Raw genomic sequence first — 18,609 nt, 5'->3', positions numbered from 1 at the left:
TGTAAATTTATGAATTAAATTTAATTATTTTAAAATAAATTATTAACTAATATTTTAACATGTGTAAATAATGTTCAGATAAAATGTTTATTATGGTAAATTATATATACAAATAAATATCATATTTAAATATATAATTTATATTTAAAATTTGTAGAAATTAATATTTTTAAATACATAAATTATATTTTAGATTTATAATAAATAATTTATATTGTGACATAAATTATCTTTAATTATTGATAATTTATTTTAAAGTTTAAAATCATAGATAAATATGATAGATAAAAATAGAATCAGATAATAGGTTAAAAGAATTTTTTTAAAATTGCCAAAATTATTTTTAAAATATTAAAATTTAATTATGTAACATTGTTGATTTTATAACTTTTGTTGTTTAATTAATAGTTGTTGTCAAGAGCTGTGGAGTCAAGAAACCCTTAGAGTAAGTTGAATCTCTAGGTAACTGAAGACTAGAGATAAGCAAAGTTGGCTCAAGAAAGGTATAAAAAGGAAGTTTTTCAAAAGGAGACTCATAATTCGATATCTTTCAAGAACTTTAGGGAGAAGCAAGTGAACTCAAGTCCTCTTCTTCTCCCAATCCTTCTAAAAAAACCCTTCATTTTCTTACCTCTTACAACTAAAATTCGAGTAGGAGGCTAGAATCTAAGCTTGAAGGGCGGAGGATTTCAAGCCAAGGTTTTGTATGGAGTTGCTTCTTCCTCTTCTCCTCTTGTCGGTTTTGATTCTACAAGAGGTAAAAAAAAAGTTATTTCAAATTCTTGTATGATTTGTGGGGTTATGATGCTTAAATGAGTTAATTGTTGGTTGTTAGGAAGAATTAGGTGATGAAAATGATGAAGTTGGGAGGGCTTTGTAGCTTTAAAGTGGAGTATGAGAAATTGAGTAGATTCTTGATTGATTTTAGTTGCATGTTATTTTTGATAATGAAATTGTATTGTACGAGTTGTATAAATGTTTTATGTAGTGCATGTTGTTTGGAATTCTGAATTTCAGGTGGAATGGCCAAAATCGGGTTTTGCACAAGTGCAAAATATGGTACCGCACTTCAAGGTGTTGGTTGTGACTCCAAATAGGGGTCTTTGTCTTATTCACATCGGGCGTAAGATTGATGGTGCCAGATGTAAAAAGAGAGAATCATCTCAGGTTGGATTCATGTCGAGTGTGGGTTGAACAACATTGGGCATAAGGAGAGAGTCTCATCTCTACCTGGATTCATGTTAGATGCTAATGTAGGTGGTGTTAGGCGTGAATCAGACAAAGAGCCCTCTTCCTAAATGGGATCAGGCATGGTGTTGTCATGCTAGGCACAAGAATATGGGAGACTATTTGCCTCAATCACGTTGGGTGCAGGTGGTTTTGCGTTAGGTGTGGATGAGACAAAGAGCTCTTTGTCTTAATGGCGTCAGGCGTCCAGTGAGTGACGTTGGGCATGAGTTGTATGATAAAAAGTTGTTATTTAAGTTGTTTTAAATAGTTGATTGATGTTGAATAAGTTATGTAGATGCTGATGGATGATAGAAAACCTATGTGTTAAGTTGAGTTGATAGATAATTAAGGTGTAAAACTGCATGTGTTAATTTATTTAAAGTTTTTTACGTTGTTAAGTTATTAAGCATGGGGTCGAGATACATGTCCTATTTAAGATACATGAAAAAGAAAAGTAAGTGACGACTTTGAAAACTAAATATCCCATTGTGTAGATATGAGATATGACGCTTTGAGAGCCCAAGTGTTGAAAAACCTTCAATATGTGGGTTGACTATTGAATGGTAAGTTTTATATGGTATACCAGTGTGGACAAGGTCGAGATATATGTATAAAGTGACCAACTGAATAATGTAGTAAGCTAGAGACTTAGTCTCTAACCTAGTATTGGAAGGATGTAGTACTTAGAGGATAGTCGATGGATTTATCCCATAAGTGACTTAATGATGCAAGCTAATGTTGTGATAGGCTCGCACCCAAACTGTTATACTTTGACATTAGTACTATACTTCCTAATTTAAGTGACAAACCTGAGGAATCAAATTGAGTTCTTAACTGACCTGCTTGAGATAGGTCACACGTTGTGATTCGATAAGGTCTAGGCACTTAAACTACTCACCCTGTGTTGTAAGAAATCTCCATAGTTTTAATGTGTAACAACGCATCAGATGTAATAAATGTGTTGATGTGTTGAACATGCTGAAATTGATTAAGTTGTCATGTTGCGAGTTGTTATATTTTGATGTGATGGTATGGTTTATGTGTTGATTATGTAGTATTGCTACGACTTGTTAAATTTTGATTATATGTTGAGTTTTCATTGTAATTGGAATTGCAACGATCATACTTGATATGGGAGCAAGACAGGATTAATAAGATGACTTGTGCAATTAGCAGTTAGTCACGATGGGGGTGGCTAGGTTTTGCTAATGGCTACTCTGATGTAATCAAGTCTTGTATAGACGTTGACCAGCGCTTAGGTTTATTTTGCACTTAGTACTATATTTTGTATATAGCATGTATGTACATGATACTAGTTATTGGTTGTATGATAAATCCGAATTATGATGTCTGTTGTTTAGTCTTCCATTGTGTAGTAATTGAATCGTAGTAGGTGTAATGATCAACCAGGTCATTACACTTTTATGGTATAAAAGCTGATCGAGCCTATTATGGATACTTTGTGGGGGTGGATTTGTTGTGTAGTTGTTAGGTTGTATGTGTTGTGTTGTGTTGTGTGTGTTGTTGTTGTTGGGTGTTACTCAATGGATTTATTAATCCTTGTAGAAAATGGTGAGACCCCAATATGACCAAATAGCTCGTGTCATGGAGATGATGGTCATGGCTATGCAACAATAGAATGCCCATTTTGATCAAGTGGAGGCGAACAGAGTTGCAACTAAGGTAGCAAGACTAGTAGGGTCATAGGAGAGTTACGGCTTGGTGGAGTTTTATAAGTGTCATCCTCCTTAGTTCAAGGGAGATGCAAATTCAGAGGTGGTTAACCACTAGATTTGTGAGATGGAGAAGATTTTTGTAGTGCTAGGTTGTATAGTTAAAAGGATGCTTAATTATGCAATTTATATATTGGAAGGGAGATAGAGTATTAGATGTGTTGTACTTAGTAGATGTTGGTTGTTAGGAGAGTGATAGTTGATTGGGAATGCTTTAATAAGGTATTCCTCGAGAAGCGTTTTTCCGAGAGCGTGAGATAAGGTTGAGTTCATGAGGTTGTAGTAGGAAAGCTTATATGTATTTGAGCATGCCATAAGATTTGAGCATCTAGCTCATTTCTACACCTAAGTTATTTCTAAGGCTTATAAGTGTAGAAATTTGCTAAAGGGTTGAAGTACGACTTCAAGCGGGTGATGGTGCCTATGGCCATCACAAAGTTTCCAACTATGGTTGAGAAGGCAAAAATGGTGAAGGGACTTGAGGGAGCCAATAGATTTGGGAAAACTGTTGAGGGGCCAGCTAGGTCCAAGAAGTGTAGTGGTCAAAGGAAGCCTTATAATAGGCTCCAGCCTCAGTAAGGGGCTTTTATCACAAGGAAGCCTACTGATACACCTAAAGGTGAAGCACTGGGCGTGAGGTGCTATAGATGTGGGGGACCGCATATTGTGAGAGATTACACAGCTACTACTTCAAAATGTTTTCAATGTAGCAACTTTAGGCATATTACCAAAGATTGTTTGGAGATGGCTAATCAAACTAGGAGTGTATTGAGGGTGGAGCGACCAACCACTGTAAGTCAAGTTTTTACATTGACTGGTGTTGAGGCTTCCACTTCATCAGATATAGTGAAGAGAAGGGCAAAGTGGCTAGTAAGGATGTCTTGATCTTATTTGATTTGGGTGCTACACACTACTTTATCTCTATTCATTATGTTAGAAGTTGAAGCTAGTGGTATTAGATGTTGATTTAGTGCCTACTCATACTTCTACTTTCGTAATTTCTTATAAGTGTTGTTTGGGTTGCTTAGTAGAGGTGTTTGGATGGTGTTATAAGGTGAACCTTATCTATTTTCCTTTAGTAGGGTTGAATGTGATTTTGGGAATGAATTAGTTGTTTGTTAACCAGGTTATAAGTGATTGTGCTAAGAAGGAGTTAATTTTTATCAATGAAAGCAAAGATGATTTAATTTATGCTAAACAAGTTGAAGTGTGGATGAAGGAATAGTTAAGTGTTTCTTGATCTTATCCTCTATGAGCATAAAAAGTGAGCAATTGGTGGAAGTAGTGGATGTAGTGAGGGATTTTTCGAAGGTATTTCCTAATGAAGTTTCGGGATTACCTCATAATAGGGAGGTGGAGTTTTGCATTGATCTAGTTTTAAGTGCAAGGCCAATATCAATGGCTCCAACGATGTTGGCTAAGTTGAATACACAAGTGGAAGAGCTCTTGAAGAAATAAATGATCAGACCTAGTGTGTCTCGGTGAAATGCACCGAGTTTGTTAATCAAGAAGAAGGATGGTATTACCAGATTGTGTGTGGACTACCAACAACTAAATAAGTTGACCATTAAGAATAATTATTCACTATCCTATATAGATGACTTGATAAAATTGAAAGGAGCTTCTATTTTAATAAGATGAAATTCTAAACAATGTTTAATTTCAATCAAACACACCATAAGAGCAATATTTTCTAACTCATGGGAATGAGTCTTTTAGCACAAAAAATTGTTATTTTTTATTTCTCTTTTTATATTCAAATAAATATTTTGACACTGACATATATTTCATATTCTAACTATGTGTATATGATCAATTATGCCATTTTTTGGCAACAAAGAAAGAAATATAGTAGATTGAAAATAAAAATAATTAATATAAATAAAAAAGAAATAGATAAAAATAGGGTAACTTTTTTATGTCTTTGAAAGAAAATAAAAGAAAATTGCAAAAATAATATTGTGAGGTTGTTCATTTTAAGATAAAAAAGAAAGAAAAAGAAATAATATAAAATGTAAAATTATTAGACATGTACTTCATACACGATTCACGAAAATGACTTAATTAGTTAAATTTTTTTACTCTTATTTGTTAGAACTAGGCCTGAGCATCGGTTGGCCACAACCGGACCAAAATCTTTGAAATCTCTTGAAACTGATTAAGAAAAATCAAGAGCCATCTCCGATCGACGAGGGCCTTGATTTTTGGTGGGTTTAATCTATGCAGGTTGTAGGTTAATCGATTGGATTTATCATTTTGAGAAGCTTCCTTTTGGACCTCGCGCTGCCTTTCACCGTCGATCTCCATCACTACTTCATTGGGGGAAATTGTTGAGTTTCAGATCATTGCATCACCATTCTTATTAAATAGAGCAGGGAACTAGGAGCTTCTCAATGACGATGGCAATGAAAGGGAAAGGTTGTGACACCCTTACTACCCCAACACATATATAATATAATTTAATTAAGAAGAATAAACTTTCAAAGGGTTCGTAAAAAGGTTCACATAAAACTTCAAAACTGTTCTTTCTTCAATATAAGAAAATGACTGAAAAATAAAACTTGAAAGGTAAAATTTAAGAATTTACAATTTTAAAATCATTTATTACAATACCAAATCCATATAAATATTCTGTCCTAGAAATCCTCTGCCCCGATGTCACATTATCAGAGCATTCCCATAATTTAACTGTTGACATTCTAGATGCCACTCGTAGCCGGATCTTCTTCACCTAAAATATCCACAGTTTATACGGTGAGAAAAGAAAATATCTATATGCAAAGTACATACAAACACATCACAATATAATCTCATCATAATTCATTAGTTAATAAAAAAAAAATATATATATATATATATATAAATCATTCATCATCTTCACATCTCAATTCACATTTAACATATCTCATTTCACATACATATCACAATCCATCATAATCCACACCAATTATACAATTTACAAAATCATTTCCATATTCATAATTCATGTCAATCTTACAATTAACAATATCATTTCCACATCCATAATTCACACCAATCTTACAATTAACACTATGCCAAGGCCACGCCACAACTGACATAAGTGATACGGGCTAATTGCCTCACTCATCCCACACCATGCCAGGGTCACGCCCTCCCTGTAGCATCACTTACCCAGGGACCGTGCCATCCCTAGTCATTGATGTGAGGAACCACAATCACATGACAATCCACACAATCTCTTGCACTTAACCCTATGCTAGGGCTGCCATATTCGACACAAGTGATACGTGTTAACTGTCTTACTCATCCCACACCATGCTAGGGTCACGCCCTCCCTGTAGCATCACTTACCCAGGGGCCGTGCCATCCCTAGTCATTGATGTGAGGAACCACAATCACAATTATATTCACATTCATACAACATCTCATCTCATAACTCAATTCCATACACACATCAAATAGATCCAAAATAATGGGTTTCATACATATCAATCAATTCACATTTTAAATCATCAATTTTGATCAAATAATATAACAATGATATTCATAAATTAATATAATAATCAATAGAATTAGCAATTTAATATAATTTCAACATAAACAGTAAAACCCCTAATTGTTCCAAAACCTAGCTCACAAGCACTTTTCTACAATTTTGTTCTCTCTCCCAGATCATCATTCTTGCAAATTATTAGCATATTTATAATCCTCAACACATACAGAATCTAATGGTATAATTAATTCCTCAAACAGAAATAATCCAATTTTCCCAAAACCTAACCTACAGACACTTTTCTATAATTTCGTTCTCTCTCCTAGATCATCATTCTTACAAATTAATCTTATATTTGTTGTCCTAAATCTACACAGAATCATATGAGACCAATAATTCTCCAAACAGAAATAATTATAAAATTTCTCATAATCCTAAGGGTTCTTCCTCTACCCAATTCCCTCATGTAACTCTACATATAAATGATCCCCTTTCCCCCGTACCTGGATAAACAGTAGTTGAAACTACAACAGGGATCTCTTGGTCTCCTCCTCTAAGTGTCGCATGGTCTTCAGAGAGAAGAAGAGGAGAAGAAAAAAGAACAGAAGAGAATAGGAAGAGAGAATGAGAGATGTGAGAAAATGAGAGGTAAGGCCTCCTATTTATAGGAATCTGCCTCAGCTAATCCGGAACAACCCGTTCCAAAAGTGGAACGGCCGTTCTGGACCCTCCAGAACCAAGCAAAAATCTCAACTGGAACGGCCCGTTCCAAAACCGGAATGGCCCGTTCCAAAACCCAGCAGAACGGCCCGTTCTACCTTCAGAACGGCTCGTTCTCCAACCGGAACGGCCCGTTCTCCAACCGGAACGGCCCGTTCTCAACTACGTTTTTTAGGCAAATTCTTTATTCCGGAACGGCCCGTTTCACTTTTGAAACGCCCGTTCCAGGCAACGAATTGGGCCCACGGCCCAGTAAAAATTTGGGTTGTTACAATACTCCCCTCCTTTAAGAAATTTCATCCCGGAAATTTTTGCAATGGTAGTCTCCTCGCTTCTTACTTTCTAATTCTTATCCAACCTCACTACCTTATTGATGTACAACTCTATCACTTTCACCAAAGGATATCTAAGGATAAAACAAGTAAATTTGGTGAGCCTATCCACTAAAACACAAATAGAATCGATCTCTTAAGCGTCTCAAACAAACCTACAATTAAAGTCTATCCACTCACCATTACAGTTCCAAAATGGGACATCTAAGTGCTACACAAATTCCTAAAGACTTCTTGCATACTAAACACGAGCATACAATTTCTCTACTCCTCTCTTTACCTTAGGCCACCATGCTTCCGCTGCACCACTCTGATACATCTTCCTAAGGTCCCGATACATCTCAATAGCTCCTAAATGAATGTCTTCCTCTAAAATCATCTTTCTTAATTGAAGGTTACTAAGCGCCCAAATTTGTTCTTGCACCTCAAAACAACATCGATTCTACTCAGAAAAGTTATCTACACTTCTACCAATCTTTTCCACTTGATTCTCTAAGAAAGGCTCTAATTCCTAGGCTTCTCTAATCTCATCCATTAATTCACTAGTCATTTTCAACATAATCAATTCAATGCTCCTAAGGATAATCTCACACACAAAGCATAAGTCTCTAAATTCTTCAATCAATTCCAATCCTTAAATCATCAAAATGATATACCAGAGGTCATCATAATCAAGGCATCTGCCACAATATTGGTTTTACTTCTATGATCATCTCTAAAGATTAAGCACCTAAGCATAAGTTCACTAGGTATACATATCAAATCTCTAATTTCACCACTCCATTTATACCCAAGTCAAACTCTCATCCATCACCTTATCTTATAGCCTCATATCTTGTCACCAAAATTATGCTTCTCCAATTTCCTTCAACAATTCATTCACTACTCAAGTCATACTTAGTCTCACACTACTAAGGGTAACCTTATAAGCCAAACTTAAGTCTCTAATTTGAGCCAAAAGATTCATCTCTCTAATCATAAGGGAAGATAAATATAAAAGTTTCCTACACAAAACATCGATCACCACAATGGCTTTAGCCAAATAATAAATAAGATCAAAATCTTATTCCTTAAGAAATTCCAACTATCTCTTTTATCTCATATTTAACTCCTTTGGTCAAAAGATATTTAAGGTTCTTATGATCACTAAATACCTCAAGCTTAGAATCATATAGGTAGTGTCTCCAAATCTTAGTATAAATGACAAAATCACTAACTCAAGGTTATGGGTAAGGTAATTCCTCTTATGAATTCTCAATTTCCTAGAAGCATAAGCTACTATTGTTCCTTCTTGCATCAACACTCTGTCCAAACCTATCTTAGAAGCATAACTATATACCACAAAAGACTTACTAAAATCTAGTAGTATTAACACTAGTCAATCTTTCGTTAAGAATTTCAAAACTACTCTCATACTTACTATCCCCCACAAGGACAACACTCTTCCTAGACGACCTAGTCGAAAGTAATGTTATCTTAGAAATTTACTCAATAAATCTCTAGTAGAAATGAGCTAACCCAAGAAACTCTTAACCTCACTAATAGTATCGCTCACTTAAGCACAAATTCTATCTTAGATAGATCTATGTTATACCTCCGCCAGAAATTACAGGACCTAGAAAACTCACTTCACACAATTAAAAATTATACTTAGATAAATTAGCATAGAGCTGTCTTGGATACATCTTCATCCTCATCTCCAATATGATGATATCACACCCTAAGATCAATCTTACTAAACACATAAACACTCATTAAATGATCCATAAGGTCATCTATCCTCATATCAACATACATGCATATCAAATCGTATTAGAATACCTACTTTAAACCTTCATATATACCATTCCTAAGCATGTACGAATCAATCACCATTTACTCCATATAGCACGTACATGAACCAACTTTACCACATAGCATCATATCATCTTAAACAACCTCTCAATGACAAAACCTCAAAACATCATATCCAAATCTATTTTTATCCTTGCTATGCCTAAGAACTCAAAAACATCATGACAACATATACCCACCTTCCACAACTATAAAAGCAATTGACACACAGAGAGTTATACTCATCCAAATGATCTCAAACCTATCTCAAAAGAAAGCTAAGAAAATAAGCTACAACTCTTATGAAGACATAAGATTCCAAAAAGATCATCTTCTTAGCTAAAAATTTCAAAAACCTCAGCAGATATATTCGGCGCTTACAACTAGACCTTTGATCACTAAAGTAGCTATAACTAAAGTTCTAGACCTCCGTTTTATCTGATTCCAGTTCCATTGGAAAGATAACATTCAAGGCTACAACTTTTGTGAAGACCATAAAATCTAAATCTGTCAATACGATACTGTTATTGGCACAACAAAACTGCAACGAAAATATTCCCTACACCATACAACAATAGTGTACTAACATCCCACAAAATACCTCAACCATTCCAAAATCACTTCTTTCCATCTTAAACTCATATCCAAGATTTTCACTACAATTCTAAACCAAATCAACTCACACATTCAGCATAAAAGACTTATAACTGAAATAAAATCCTCATGCAACCTAACCCTAACTAGGTTAATATGCAAGTATCAAAACTTAAGGGAATCACCAATACTTTGACCTTTCATCAAGAATGCTCAAAGCTCTAATGTTCAACACATAACCTTTTGGATTCAATCACTACAACTATAGTTTTCAGAAAATCCACCAATCGTAAACTCTTAATACACTCGATAAATCAATGTCTTACCCACATTTAAGGTTCTAATAGTTCTAGTTGGTTAGCACAAGGCTTCGTCCACTATTACTGGCACATATGCTCACAACACGAGCGATACCACTCAACCACCACTTCTTACATAAGCAATAAGTGTCAAAACAAATGAACAATCATGAATAGCATCAACTAAGCTATATCATGTCTTTCAACCAAACTATGAAAAAATAATATAAGTGTAAGCACAACACTAACAATACAAGGGAAACATCACCATCGTTATCATCATCATAATGCAAAACATTGTTAGAGTACACACAATTAAATAACAACAAACAAAATCAATCATCATACTAACATATCAATAAATTTGACAATCGATTCATTCTATCATTCATTTACCAAATAAGCATAGTAGACTCGTAACTCACGGCCGATTGGATCGACCTGCTCTGATACCACTAAATGTGACACACTTACTACCCCAACACATATATAATATAATTTAATTAAGAAGAATAAACTTTCAAAGGGTTCGTAAAAAGGTTCACATAAAACTTCAAAACTGTTCTTTCTTCAATATAAGAAAATGACTGAAAAATAAAACTTGAAAGGTAAAATTTAAGAGTTTACAATTTTAAAATCATTTATTACAATACCAAATCCATATAAATATTCTGTCCTAGAAATCCTTTGCCCCGATGTCACATTATCAGAGCATTCCCATAATTTAACTGTTGACATTCTAGATGCCACTCGTAGCCGGATCTTCTTCACCTAAAATATCCACAGTTTATACGGTGAGAAAAGAAAATATCTATATGCAAAGTACATACAAACACATCACAATATAATCTCATCATAATTCATTATTTAATAATATATATATATATATATATATATATATATATATATATATATATCAATCATTCATCATCTTCACATCTCAATTCACATTTAACATATCTCATTTCACATACATATCTCAATCCATCATAATCCACACCAATTATACAATTTACAAAATCATTTCCATATTCATAATTCATGTCAATCTTACAATTAACAATATCATTTCCACATCCATAATTCACACCAATCTTATAATTAACACTATGCCAAGGCCACGCCACAACTGACATAAGTGATACGGGCTAATTGCCTCACTCATCCCACACCATGCCAGGGTCACGCCCTCCCTGTAGCATCACTTACCCAGGGGCCGTGCCATCCCTAGTCATTGATGTGAGGAACCACAATCACATGACAATCCACACAATCTCTTGCACTTAACCCTATGCCAGGGCTGCCATATTCGACATAAGTGATACGTGTTAATTGTCTTACTCATCCCACACCATGCTAGGGTCACGCCCTCCCTGTAGCATCACTTACCCAGGGGCCGTGCCATCCCTAGTCATTGATGTGAGGAACCACAATCACAATTATATTCACATCCATACAACATCTCATCTCATAACTCAATTCCATACACACATCAAATAGATCCAAAATAATGGGTTTCATACATATCAATCAATTCACATTTTAAATCATCAATTTTGATCAAATAATATAATAATGATATTCATAAATTAATATAATAATCAATAGAATTAACAATTTAATATAATTTCAACATAAATAGTAAAATCCCTAATTGTTCCAAAACCTAGCTCACAGGCACTTTTCTACAATTTCATTCTCTCTCCCAGATCATCATTCTTACAAATTATTAGCATATTTATAATCCTCAACACATACAGAATCTAATGGTATAATTAATTCCTCAAACAGAAATAATCCAATTTTCCCAAAACCTAACCTACAGGCACTTTTCTATAATTTCGTTCTCTCTCCTAGATCATCATTCTTACAAATTAATCATATATTTGTTGTCCTAAATCTATACAGAATCATATGTGACCAATAATTCTTCAAACAGAAATAATTATAAAATTTCTCATAATCCTAAGGGTTCTTCCTCTACCCAATTCCCTCATGTAACTCTACATATAAATGATCCTCTTTTCCCCCGTACCTGGATAAACAGCAGTTGAAACTACAACAGGAATCTCTTGGTCTCCTCCTCTAAGTGCCCCATGGTCTTCAGAGAGATGAAGAGGGGAAGAAAAAAGAATAGAAGAGAATATAGGAATCTGCCTCAGCTAATCCGGAACGGCCCGTTCTACTTTCAGAACGGCCCGTTCTCCAACCGGAACGGCCCGTTCTCAACTACGTTTTTTAGGCAAATTCTTTATTCCGGAACGGCCCGTTTCACTTTCGAAACGGCCCGTTCCAGGCAACGAATTGGGCCCACGGCCCAGTAAAAATTTGGGCTGTTACAAAGGTTGAAGAGAAGAGGTTGTTTGCAGAGTGAAGAAGAAGAAGAAGAAGAAGAAGATGATGATGATGATGAATACATGAAGACGATGAAGAATATGAAGAATATGAAGATGAAGATAAAGAAGATGAGCTGTCAGGTTTGGATATATCGGATGAGAAAATTCTAAACATCGAGCTCGACCGTTTAAACCTATTTGAACTCGAAATTTACACTCGAAAAAATCCAAAATCCATGAGAAATAATCGCTTCATCAAATTTGAACGTTAGTCTGGTCAGTTTCAGATCGGCCAAAATTTTTTGCTCAGGCCTAATTAAAATTATGGATTGATCATATGATTCTAATGTCCTAAACTTTGTGCTCAGCCAATGGTTTCGCATTGCTCAATTACATACATACAATTAGATGGTACAGAGCACAAAGTACATCCAATCTACTATGAGACATTTTCCTTTTATTTCTCTTTATTTCAACGTGATAAATTTTTCTTACTAATTTATCTCAACTAAATAATTTCAATTTTCTCACCTTAATTTTTTACCTATTTCATCACCAAGTGTTAATTAAGAACAATGTGTTCACATTGAAAATTTTCATGTTTACTATAAAAAAAAAAATCAAAATTCAAACGTGATTTACTATTTGCAAAGACCCAAAAAGAAAGGTCTTGAGTTGTTGAAGGCATAGATTGATAAATCCAAATTCCACATGATACAACGTTACTGTGGCCAACATTTTAATTCGAAAAGAAGGTTTTATAGATAAATTATTGCAAGTCCCATTGATTAAAAAGTTCCCCTCATAGTGGGCAAGGTTACTGTGCTAAATGCCAAGGTTTTCACAAAATTGGACTCTTGATTGCAGGACATAATAATACTCTTCAACTCAAAGCAAATTAGAAGGGTAAAAAAATTATGGAGTTTGTAAATAATAAATAATATTATACTATTTTTGAAGATAGTTAAATTGATTTTATATGTGCTCCTTTTTGAGAAAAGTAAATAAATATACAAAAATAAAGGTCCCACCGAGATTTGAACTCGGGTTACTGGATTCAGAGTCCAATGTCCTGACCACTAGACCATGGGACCATTCGATGATATAGGTGTTCTCTTAAAAGTATATATTGCATTTTAAGTCTGTTTTCTTATTCATTTATAAAACCTTCTTTATAATAGTGTTTTATAATTGGATTTTTTTTCATAAACTATTTATTTAATTAAATTTTAATGTGATTTTCTCTTGGTCAAGTTTCTTTTATTATAAATTTTTTATTTGATTAACCTTAAATAAAAAAAAGAAATATTAAAAAATCTAAATACTTTATATTTTGAAACTATAACTGTTTTAAATAGTCTTAATTTTTACATGATATTAGTTATAATTACTTATCTATTACTTGTTTTAAATTTTACCTTCAATACAATAGAAAGTTAAATATCATTTTAAGTCATGAATAATTTTTGTTTAGACTTTTGAATTGGTTTCTTCTGTAGTTTGTCAGTTATAATAATTATTAGTTTCATTAAAGTTAAACTAAAGAAAATACTATTTATATGGTAGATTAAGCAGTAACCAGTCAAGCAACCAAAGACAAAAAAATTGTCATTGTTATTGTTGATAAAGTGAAGCCACCATAAAAACTAGCTCTTACATATTGTTTGTTTCTATATAAATAGAAAAGAAAAAAATACTATAAAAAAATGTTAAATTTCATTATTTGTTTAAGAGAAGAAATAAAAAAAAAAAAAAAAAAAACAAGTCGTACAAGAAAAAAGTCCATGAAATAAGGGAGGGCCGGGGATCTCTCTCTTTTCCATTTTTTTAGTTTCTTAAAAAATTAAAATGAACTTTTATGACATAAAAAGTTAAAAATAATAAATAATTGTATATTAAGAAAAATAATGGAGGAAAATTTTAATTTTTTGGGATTAGATTTATTATTTTAATTAGCACAAAAATATTAAATTTTATTTATTTATTTATTTCCAGTCTCTTTTATTCATTCATACAAATATATAGAGAAAATTTTTCATTTCTTTCTTTCTCATTTATATTCATCAAAATAAAATACATTTAGTTATTTATTTGTATTTCTCTTTTACTTTTATTTCTTTCTTCTCTTTTTCATTTATAATCCAAACAAAATTAAAGGAGTGTAATAATGTTATGAATCTCATATAAATTAAAATAATAGGTTTAATGTGATATTTAAGCTATGAATTTTTCTCACCTAAAAGAATATTATTTTAAGATAAACTCTCTTCATATGATTATTAATACTACTTATATTTTAATCTCAATTGTAATATTTATCGTAGAAAATATTATCCCTAGTAAAATATATTTAAATTTTGGTTTTGAAGGTGAGATAACTTAATCAAAGTTTAAAAGAAGTTAGGTCTGATTGTTAAAATCAGTAATGTTATTATTTAAGGAAGGTTTCTCGTGTAGAAAAGAAAAAGGATAGTGTAGAATTTTGCTTCGAGATATTCTAATTAGTGTGATTGCATGAGATCTTATGAGTCTTGTTTATATTTATATAAAGAATGAAGATAATAGTTTTTACCTTTATCTAAAACCACAAGGTAAAAAGGAATATGTTATCCTAAGCAAAGGGTGTTATCTCTTTACATAAGATGTCTTTTTGCTAAAGCAATTTGATCGCAAAATTTGTTCAAATTTTTATTGAGTCAAAATCTCTTTTGAATGAATAAAAGATTATTCCTTGACAAGAACTAAAAACTAATCTTTAAAAATCTATTAAAGAGTTTACATGCCGTAAACATATATCTATTTTCCATATAGAGATTGTTGTCAATATGTTGAGAACACGAACAAATCTGAATTTTTAAGATGTGCAATGCATTGTCCTAAAGGACTCATATATAGAACTAGCAAGTTTTTAATCCAGAAAAGAGAGGATATAAAACAGAGTAATGCTCACTACATACGCCTACTGAATCTCAATATTTATAAGAGGGGAACACTGACTGTTATGGCTATAATTAATCATGATAATTAAAATCAATTAATTTTGAAATATTTGATAATTAAAACTACAACGATCAAGTTATTGTATCTCATTAAAATTGATATTAATTAGGCTTTAATACCACTAATTAATAAAATAATTATTTTAAATTTAAATTGAATTTAAATTTAAATTAAAAATATTTTCACAAATTAATTAACCTTTTGAAATATCTCGCAATATACAACAATCCCCACATATTTCAACAGGTATTTTTAAAAAAAATCTAGGTTCTCATATTATTGAACCGGACCTAGATTGATAAAAATTAATACACAGTTTAGTGAGTGTAGCAAACTATTTAACCCAAAATACTTGGTGTACACCAGAGGTAAACCAATCGCAATATACCCCACAATTCTTGTCGTTATCACTGTGTTGCGCTTTCAGGCCATGCATGCACTTGATATTCATGAATGCTCTAAAGATCTTGCCAAGATTCCATGCAAGTGGCCCCACTTGATACTCATATAGGTAATTTCATCAAGTGTATACTGCAAATCATACACCACCCATAAGGGATATGAAAATTATTAAAATCTTTATAAGAGGTTAAGCTTTCTCATAATCACATAAAACTCAATTATAAAGATTATTCTCTCAATAGTGCAGTTTTAGCACTTTCTCACACCATAGGAAGAGATTAAAAAATTAACTTCAGTGCTAACAAAATTTGACTTGTTTTTCCTATTGAACATTCTTCATGGGATTTTCAATCACAAAGGTTGGGTTACTATCACTATTCGTTTCAAATGACTTTAATAAAATCTCATTTTCCTCGATATCTATAAATAACTCACAATGTTTAATAAATAATATCTTAATTTCATAAGGGTTTAAAGTCAAAGGATAAGTCAAATTCATTATTGACTACACATAATCATTTTCAATCCTTTAAGCAATTGCTATATCTCATTTCTTAATTTTATATTCTCAACAAAATATTTGTTAAAAAGTTCTCAACCACTAAGCCTCATATGAATCTAAGACTCAATTAATCATCGTTGTATTTTCTAATATAATGGAAAATCCACAATCTTAAATACTATTAATTTATGGCATCTCTATAACATCTCATGTTATGTAAAATATTGTAACATGGATAACATCATATTACTGTCATCATATTACTCATAATTCTCCACTAACTCGTGTCATAAATGCCTATAGCTTTTAATAGTTAAATTCAAAAACTTACATCAATAATACCATCATACCATAAAGGTATCATCACATATAATAATATCTGCAAAATTAGAGAAAAAATTGTTCATCATTACATAAAATCATTCACACTAAGATCAACATAATTATTTATCTGTGTTGTTTTAGGTGAGTTTCATCTCATAAAAATTATAATTTTTCTCACTATGAAGAGATTTTCAAAAATAATATTAATTATATACATCATTCTTTTCTAAATGATACCTCACAATTATTCTCTTCACGAGGCTTTCACACAAATAAATAAATATTTGATTCTCTTCAAACATTTCCAATACAAATAATTAAATATATAAAGCCTCTCAACATAATGTGTTGATCATGATTGTGAATCACGTAACATGCACCAAATGTTAAATTAGCAATTACAACCCAAAATAATTTAATTGCAAATTAACATATCATAATTGAATATACTAATTCCCTAAAAAAAAATTGAATATACTAATTCAATATAAAATATGTTATGTACCATGATATCCTCGCATAAAATATTTAACATATGTTGATCAAGAAAATTTGAGCAAATTCTTAGCAAATTGGTTGACAAATTAACTATGCTTACTACTATTGATATGAACACGAAACTCATGCTCTCCAAGAGGCTCACGACTAATTGACATCTTGTTCTTCACATGTGATAGTCACAACAATATGCACATGTCACATTCTCCTTTGTAGCCTTGTACTCAACTTTGACATTCATCAAGAATTTCCAAAGACAACTATAAGTCCTTTAGATTGTTGTAGATGGATGTCGAGAACACAAATGAATTTGAACTCTTGAGACATGTAATGCATTGTCTTAAAGGACAAGGACTTATTCGCAGACTCTCACCCAAGTCCCCAAAATACAATAAGATCTTCCCAATACTAGACTGAGATACAAAATTAGCAAGTTTTTAACCTAGAAAAGAGAGAATAGAAAATAGATTTGTGTTCCGTACATTTGACTCTTACTGAATCTCAATATTTATAGGAGATAAACACTAACCATTATGACTATAATTAATTACGATAATTAAAACCAATTAATTTTTAAATGTTTGATCATTAAAATTACAATGATCAAGTTATTATATTTCATTAAAACTGATATTAATTAGGACTTAATACCAGTAATTAATAAAATAATTATTTTAAATTTAAATTTAAAATAATTTCACGAAATAATTAATTTTTTAAAATATTTCAAAATATACAACAAAGATAATATGAGAAAAAGAAAATTGTAAAAATGTTTAAAAAAAATGAACATAAAACATACCACTCATTTAAACATCATAATTTACCAACATAGTTGATCTTAATTGAAAGAATTTCTTGCAATCCTTAGTGAGTCATGTAATTTTCGTATTCTCTTGTTTTTCTTGAGACAAGCTTTACTATTGGCCTCGGTATTAATCCTTTGACACTTCCTTTGGTGAAGACAATTTAAGAGGAAATAGTAGGGAGGGGGAAGCAAGACAATGGAAGAGGAGGGAAGATTGTTTTGATTTAGTATTTCGTGCAATCGAAAAGGAGAGAAGTAGAAGTAATTAAATATGGGTCTCCCAATACTTTTTATACTTGCTGAATCGATTATATGGACTCATATTTAATAAAAAAGCATTCAATTGCACAACTTAATTTTTATGAACATTTTTGTAAACTATTTTGTAATATCAATTTAACTTTTTTATTTAATCCATTATAAATCAATAAAAATTTGTACCTAGCTTGCTTGCTTCTCCAAACATGAGCTCACCATATCTGCTGGAATATTTCCAGACAGAAAGAGATCTATAGTTTGAGAT

The 18,609-nt window shown here is 32.1% G+C and overlaps 1 non-coding gene across 1 annotated transcript; it reads right to left on the bottom strand.

The window, feature by feature from the left end:
* Positions 1 to 13,574: 13,574 nt before the first annotated feature.
* Positions 13,575 to 13,646, bottom strand: TRNAQ-CUG (transfer RNA glutamine (anticodon CUG)). The gene has a single exon. It is a non-coding gene; the product is annotated as a tRNA-Gln (tRNA).
* Positions 13,647 to 18,609: the final 4,963 nt, after the last annotated feature.

The sequence above is a fragment of the Cajanus cajan genome, chromosome 6, assembly GCF_000230855.2.
Source record: "Cajanus cajan strain Asha chromosome 6, NIPB_CcT2T_4, whole genome shotgun sequence".
Taxonomy (NCBI): domain Eukaryota; kingdom Viridiplantae; phylum Streptophyta; class Magnoliopsida; order Fabales; family Fabaceae; genus Cajanus; species Cajanus cajan.
This window is presented reverse-complemented; position numbering and strand designations above follow the sequence as displayed.